Raw genomic sequence first — 8736 nt, forward strand, 5'->3', positions numbered from 1 at the left:
AGGATTCAAAGCCCAGGCTCATAAGATGGGTGTTGCTTCTGCAAGAGTTTGATATAGAAATAAGAGACAAAAAAGGAACAGAGAATCAAGTAGCTGATCACCTGTCCCGGATAGAACCAGTAGCAGGAGCATCCCTCCTTCCTACTGAGATCTCTAAAACCTTTCCGGATGAGCAATTGTTTGCTATTCAGGAAGCTCTGTGGTTTGTAGACATTGCAAACTATAAGACACAAGGTTCTCCTTCTGTAACCATGGAGAGGAAGCATGAAAAGCTTCTCTCACTACAGAGTCAATCAAAGCCCCCACAGTCAAACTCTAAGTTTGGTGTTGGGAGGCCACAACCAAACTCTAAGTTTGGTGTTGAACCCCCACATTCAAACTCTAAGTTTGGTGTTGGGAGGTCCCAACCTTGCTCTGATTATCTATGAGGCTCCATGAGAGCTCACTGTCAAGCTATTGACATTAAAGAAGTGCTTGTTGGGAGGCAACCCAATGTTATTTAATTATATCTATTTATTTTCCATGGCTATTTTATGTTTTCTTTAGGTTGATGATCATGTGAAGTCACAAAAACAAATGGAAAATTAAAAACAGAATGAAAAATAGCATGAAAAATAGCACACCCTGGAGGAAGATCATTCTGGCGTTTAAACGACAGAAACAAGCATCTGTCTGGCGTTTAACACCAGAAACAAGCACCAAGCTGGCGTTTAACGCCAGAAACAAGCATCAGTCTGGCATTAAACGCTAGAAACAGGCTACATTTGGGCGTTTAACGCCAGAAACAGGCAGCAGTCTGGCGTTAAACACCAGGATTGCACAGTAAGGGCATTTTGTACGCCTAATTGGAGCAGGGATGCTAAATCCTTGACCCCACTGGATCTGTGGACCCCACAGGATCCCCACCTACCTCACCATTCAAATTCAAACCATTTCCCTCCCAAACCCACCCATTCACACACTTCCATTTCCTCCATCTTCTCCACTTCTTTCTTCTTTTACTCGAGGACGAGCAAACCTTTTAAGTTTGGTGTGGTAAAAGCATTGCTTTTATTTTTCCATAATTCAGTGGTAGAGCAATTGACTGCAGATCAAAGAGCTATGAGAAAAGAGCAACAAAGGCAAGGAAGAGACATAGAGGAGCTCAAGAGCACCATTGGTTCTTCAAGAAGAGGAAGACGCCACCCTCATTAAGGTGGACCCATTCCTTAATCTCCTTGTTCTTATTTTCTTGTTTTTTACTATGCTTCATGTTTAATTATGTTTGTGTCTTTACTATATGATCACTAGTACCTAAGTGTCTATGTCTTAAAGATATGAATGTCCTATGAATCCATCACCTTTCTTAAATGAAAATTGTTTTCTGAAAAAGAAAAAGAAGTACATGAATTTCGAATTTTAAAATATTTTAATTATTTTGATGTGGTGGCAATACTTTTTATTTTCTGAATGAATGCTTGAACAGTGCATATGTCTTTTGAATTTGTTGTTTATGAATGTTAAAATTGTTGGCTCTTGAAAGAATGATGAAAAAGGAGAAATGTTATTTAATAATTTGAAAAATCATAAAAATGATTCTTGAAGCAAGAAAAAGCAGTGAAGAACAAAGCTTGCAGAGAAAAAAATACGAAAAAAAAAGAGAGCAAGAAAAAGAAAAAGCAAGCAGAAAAAGCCAAAAGCTCTTTAAACCAAAACGCAAGAGCAAAAAGCCAATAGCCCTTAAAACCAAAAGGCAAGGGTAATAAAAAGGATCCAAGGCTTTGAGCATCAGTGGATAGGAGGGCCTAAAGGAATAAAATCCTAGCCTTAGCGGCTAAACCAAGCTGTCCCTAACCATGTGCTTGTGGCGTGAAGGTGTCAAGTGAAAACTTGAGACTAAGCGGTTAAAGTTGAGGTCCAAAGCAAAAAACAGAGTGTGCTTAAGAACCCTGGACACCTCTAATTGGGGACTTTAGCAAAGCTGAGTCACAATCTGAAAAGGTTCACCCAGTTATGTGTCTGTGGCATGTATGTATCCGGTGGTAATACTGGAAAACAGAGTGCTTAGGGCCACGGCCAAGACTCATAAAGTAGCTGTGTTCAAGAATCAACATACTGAACTAAGAGAATCAATAACACTATCTAAATTCTGAGTTCCTATAGATGCCAATCATTCTGAACTTCAAAGGATAAAGTGAGATGCCAAAACTGTTCAGAAGCAAAAAGCTAATAGCCCCGCTCATCTAATTAACACTGATCTTCATAGATGTTTTTGGAATTCATTGTATATTCTCTTCTTTTTATCCTACTTTGTTTTTAGTTGCTTGGGGACAAGCAACAATTTAAGTTTGGTGTTGTGATGAGCGGATAATTTATACGCTTTTTAGCATTGTTTTTACTTAGTTTTTAGTATGATTTAGTTGGTTTTTAATATATTTTTATTAGTTTTTTATTAAAAATCACATTTCTGGACTTTACTATGAGTTTGTGTGTTTTTCTGTGATTTCAGGTATTTTCTGGCTGAAATTGAGGGAGCTGAGCAAAAATCTTATTCAGGTTGAAAAAGGACTGCTGATGCTGTTGGATTCTGACCTCCCTGCACTCAAAGTGGATTTTCTGGAGCTACAGAACTCCAAATGGCGCGCTCTTAAATGCGTTAGAAAGTAGATATCTAGGGCTTTCCAGCAATATATAATAGTCCATACTTTGCTCAAGGATAGATGACGTAAACTGGCGTTCAACGCCAGTTCCATGTTGCAGTCTGGCGTCCAGCGCCAGAAACAAGTTACAAGTTGGAGTTCAACGCCAGAAACAGCTTACAACCTGGCGTTGAATGCCCAAAACAGCTCAGGCACGTGAGAAGCTTAAGTCTCAGCCCCAGCACAAACCAAGTGGGCCCCAGAAGTAGATTTCTGCGCTATCTATCATAGTTTACTCATTTTCTGTAAACCTAGGTTACTAGTTTAGTATTTAAAAACTTTTAGAGATTTATTTTGTATCTCATGACATTTTAGATCTGAACTTTGTAATCTCTGACGGCATGAGTCTCTAAACTCCATTGTTGGGGGTGAGGAGCTCTGCTGTGTTTCGATGAATTAATGCAACTATTTCTGTTTTCTATTCAAACACGCTTGTTTCTATCTAAGATGTTCATTCGCACTTCAATATGATGGATGTGATGATCCGTGACAGTCATCACCATTCTCAACCTATGAACGCGTGCTTGACAATCACCTCCGTTCTACTTTCGATTGAATGAATATCTCTTGGATTCCTTAATCAGAATCTTCGTGGTATAAGCTAGAATTCATTGGCAGCATTCTTGAGAATCCGGAAAGTCTAAACCTTGTCTGTGGTATTCCGAGTAGGATTCAGGGATTGAATGACTGTGACGAGCTTCAAACTCGCGAGTGTTGGGCGTAGTGACAGACGCAAAAGGATCAATGGATCCTATTCTGACATGATCGAGAACCGACAGATGATTAGCCGTGCGGTGACAGCGCACCTGGACCTTTTTCACTGAGAGGACGGATGGTAACCATTGACAACGGTGATCCACCAACACACAGCTTGCCATAGGAGGAACCTTGCATGCGTGAAGAAGAAGACAGGGAGAAAGCAGAGATTCAGAAGACAAAGCATCTCCAAAACTCTAACATATTCTCCATTACTGCATACCAAGTATTTATTTTATGTTCCCTTGTTCATTTGCAAGTCAACTGATAATTATAATTGACCTCCTAACTGAGATTTACAAGATAACCAGAGATTGCTTCAAACCAACAATCTCCGTGGGATTCGACCCTTACTCACGTAAGGTATTACTTGGATGACTCAGTGCACTTGCTAGTTAGTGGTACGAATTGTGAAAAGTGTGATTCACAATTCGTGCACCAGTCTTTATTGTTGGTTAATTCAATAAATTCTATGTAAACTAAAATAAACTCATAGAAAGTTCGAGTTTTTTGGATACTTACTGGTGGGTAATGGAAAATATTTGAAAAAATTATTTTGTAAAGGTTTCTTCTGTCTATCTTAAACCATTCTTTCTCTAAGACCATTATTTTCATAGGTATAGATTTTTCATGGTAAGGATGTTCCTCTGATAATGGTTTAGTTTTGAATAGATCAAATGGTTGTAATAATATATATATGTTAATAGTAGGAACTTCATATAAGGTTTTAGTTGATGCAGATAATTTTTTGCTCTTAATAACCTGTGATATTATCAGAGGTTTAATGGCTAATTGTTTAGCTTGTAACAAAATTACTGATTGGTTAAGTGATTGACCATAACTTCACTGCTTACTTGCTTTTTGCTCATTTCTACCTTGCAAAAATTCTCTTGTTAGAAAATCAGACAATGCATTCGATTCACTTTTAATATGTTCAATAGTAAAATCAAAGCATGATAATATGACTTGTCATCTAGCAAATATTTGTCTGGAAACTAGATTTTTAACATCATTTTTTGGTATGTTGGGAGCAGCTTTACAATCAGTTCTAATTAAGAAGGTCTTATTAAACAGGTCTTCTTAAAATTACGAAACACATAAGACAATAGCCAGTATTTCTTTTTTAATAGTTGCATAATTTATCTGGGCAGAATTCTAGATCCCATAATGATATTTAACTATTTATTCTTTTGATGAGTTTAGAAGAACTTGTTTAAGTATTCCTCCGTACCCTAGTTCTGAGGGATCTGTCTCGACAATTAGACTTGCCTTAGGGTCTGGGATACTTATACAAGGGATCTCTTTAACTACAGCTTTAATTTTTTGAACTATCTTGAATATGTCTTCTGTCTAAGGAGGAGGTTATTTTTTTAACATTTTATATAGAGGTTCACATAAAATTCTTATTCTTAGTAAAAATACTGCTATAAAATTAAGGCATCCTAAGAATCTCTGCAGTTATTTTTCGTCAATAATCTCATCTAGAAATTTTCTTGCGAATCCAACATATCTTTTAATTGGAATAATTATTCCTTGAAAAATTTCATACTCCAAAAATCTTACTCTTATTATAAATATTTTTTTTTCAGACAAGACAAGACCATTTTATTTTATAATATTGATGAATTTTTTAGGTGTTGAATATGCATGTTAGTTAATTCTTTTAGAGTATACCAGTACATCATCAAAGTAAATTATAGTAAAATTTACATATGAGTAAAAAATATTATTCATAATTTTTGAAACTTACTTGGTATATTTTTTAATCCTTGGAGCATTACATTCCATTCATAATATCCAAAGGGTACGATAAAAAATTGTTTTATATCTATCTTCTTCTTTTATTGAAATTTGATAATATCCAGATTTTAGGTCAAATTAGAAATGATAGTAGCATTACTTAATCTTTTAATTAAGTCATTTTTGTTGGGTAAGGGATATTTTATTCATTTTAAGACTCTATTTAAAGGTTTGTTATTAATTACTAACCTAGGAGCTCCTCTTTCGATTTCTGAGGCTTTCATTACATAAATCTTGTACAGCTCCACGGAGACTTTGATGGCCTGATTATTCTTTTGTCTAAGTATTCTTGGATTTCTTTCTTATAGTATTCCAAAAATTCTTTATTCATTTTGATAGGTTTTGTCTTAGTAGGGATATCTTTTTCATTAAAATTATCTTTATATGGTAGGGATACTTCATATAATTTTCTATAATGAAAAGTTTTTGGGTTTAGGTTACACAAGTCTTTTTCAATCCTATATATCTTCTAATCTTTTTATTATGGTTTGGATTTTTTGAGTTTCTAGTTGTTGTTCTATTCTTTTATATACAATTTCTTGATTCAGAAAATTAATTTGTTTCTTTTTTCTTTCTATTATATTAAGTTGAGAGATAGCTACTTGTTGTAATAAATTTATCTCTCTTTTTTTTGTTTCTGTATGAACTCAAATAGGATCGGTTGGTTTGGTATGCAATATTATATATATAGAAAATAAAAAAATTTGAGAGACATAAGACTACACGTATATAGAATAGCTATGGTGTACAATATGGTTATGTTTTAAAGGTGATGCAGTAGCAAAGATAAATATAACATATTCTAGTAAGGATTAAAGTTGAAAAGCGTAGCTTTTGGTCCTAAACAACATCACTTGAAAAGCACATCCTATTCTTGAACGCTAAAAATGTAGCTTTTGATACAGAAAAGTATAGCCTTTAAGAATAGGCAACGACCAAATAGACATTCCTCATTAAAGCGTCTCTAAAACCAAAAAAAATATAATCTTAACTAAAAGTATCATTTTTTTTCATTTTTAGCTATACTTTTCAAGTGTAGCTGAATGAGTATTTTTTTGGTAGTGAATATAAAATATGTAAGTAAAAAAGAGCTAAAATACAACAACCTTAGGGAGAATCATAATTAGGGGTGTTTACCAAAATGTGGTTAACCGGTTAAAAACCATAACCACATTTTGGTTAACCAGCTTAATAAAATAATTTTAAAAACTACATCCATATTTTTTAGAATTAGTTAACTAAAATCAAATTGAAAAAATCAATTCTTAACCAGTTAATCAAAACCAAAACCAAATTAAAATTAAAACCTAATTTCAAAATGACCGTTCTTCTCCTCTTCGACAGGTCTTACAACTGATAACTATAGTTCGTGTCAGAATATGATGTATATGTGTTTGACTGCTCATTTTATCAATGTGGACTAGAAGTTGCAAAAGAAAATACTAAATTTTTGCCAAGCCTCTGGCCACACAGGAGAGATTATGTCTCAAAATATTGAAGATAAGCTTGCTTGAATAGCTGAAAGTTGAACAAGATCAGTTGATAATGCATCGTCTAACGATGTAGGAGTTATGTATTTACAAAGAAGGCTGATTTCTTGGAAGAGTTCAGTTTTAAATGGAGAGTATCTCCATATGCGGTGTTGTGCGCATATTTTAAACCTGATTGTAAAGGATGGATTGAAGGAGATTGATGATTCGTTCGACAAAATTCGAGATGATGTGAAGTATGTTAGATCTTGAACTTCAAGATAAACTAGGTTCAAGGCATGTATTGCACAAGAGAATATTCCACATAAGAGTCTTATTTGTCTAGATGTTGAAACGCGATGGAACTCTACATACTTGATGTTAGTAGCAGCCTTAAAGCATCAGAAAGAATTTGAACTATTAGAGATGCAAGGCAAAAAATTTGTTGAAGAATTAAACAAGGGAAGAGGGGTACCTTCAATTCAAGATTGGGATTATGCTAAGTCCGTCTTACCAATTTTAGAGATATTTTACGATGCTACACTTCCCATCTCTGGATCCTCTTATGTCACTATTAACTTATACATGAAAGAAGTGTTTGCTCTTGGAAGGAGGATTCAACAATATTGTGATGATGATGATTTGAGCATAAGTCTTATGACAAGTAAGATGAAAGCAAAATACAACAAGTATTGAAAAAAAGCAAAAACTATTAACATGTTGTTGTTAATTGCCGTAGTTTTAGATCCTTGCCATAAATTGGATTATGTTGAGTGGTGCCTAGTTAATTCTTTTGGTGCGGAAGTGGGCGGTGAATTGAATACAAAGTTGTCTTCTTGTCTTCATTCACTTTATAATTTATATCAAGGTGCAGATGAAGGAAACCAAGATGATACCCTCTCCCAACTGAGTGCAAGTGATAAAGCCAAAGACATTTATGATATGGGGTTATATCGCCGATCAACTGGTCGCAAATCCAATCTTAAATCTGAGCTTAATCGTTATTTGAATGAAGACCGTGAACTAGATGATAAGCCTTTGGATATTTTAGGATGGTAGAAGGTTAACTCGAATCGGTTTTCCGTCTTAACAAATATGGCATGGGAAATATTGGCTATACCAGTTTTAACAGTAGCTTCCAAGTTTGCTTTTAGTATGCGGGAAGAATCATCGATCAATATCGTAGCTCATTGACTCCTAAGATGGTAGAATCCCTTATATGCACCGAAGATTGGCTTAAAGGAGGCTTTTTCTCTTCTCTTGCACTTGAAAATTTCGAAGAGTTTGAAAAGGTCGAACAAGGTAAATTGAATATTAAATGTCTCTTAAATATATCATATGATAATTTATCAATTTCAATATCTATTTTATAGTTTTGACCATCATTAATTGAATATAGAGCATAATTTTATTTGTTGCTTAATTGGTAAAACGAATCGGTTTGTTTGGTTTACTTAGAAAATATTTTAGTTTAACTTATGTAAATTCAAATGATGAATAAAATTAATTAAATTATTCCGTTTGTCTTTATATTTTTTTAAATTGGTAATTATAGCCTTTTTTTTTGTGCAGATTTGATTTTATCAAAGGACATTACTTGTTCAGTGGGTCCAAGTTCAATTGTGCTTGAGGATGACTACAAAGTCTTGATTGTTTATGTTTTCTTTAGTTATGTTCTAAACACTTAGGTGGTAAAGAGATTAGACTTTCTTTTTCATATATGATTAGACTTGCTTATGTTCATGTATATGTTTTCTTTAGTTAAGTTCTACATATATAATTGCTAAGAGATTAGACTTGCTTTTTCAACGTTGATTTTGTGAAGGAGATCGAGATTGTGCCATTGTGGAGGGGATTATGCCTTATTTGAATAGAAAAGGTGTTGAAGAAAAAAAAATATTTGCAATGGAAGGAATTTCATTATTTACAAATATTACTTGTATCATTTAGAAAGAAAAAAAATTAATTTTTAGATTAAAAAATTTAATTTAAAACCATAAACACCCTTACATAATAAACTCCTATAAGAGAGA

Source organism: Arachis ipaensis, chromosome B2 (genome assembly GCF_059453495.1).
Source record: "Arachis ipaensis isolate K30076 ecotype BB chromosome B2, ASM5945349v1, whole genome shotgun sequence".
Taxonomy (NCBI): Eukaryota; Viridiplantae; Streptophyta; class Magnoliopsida; order Fabales; family Fabaceae; genus Arachis; species Arachis ipaensis.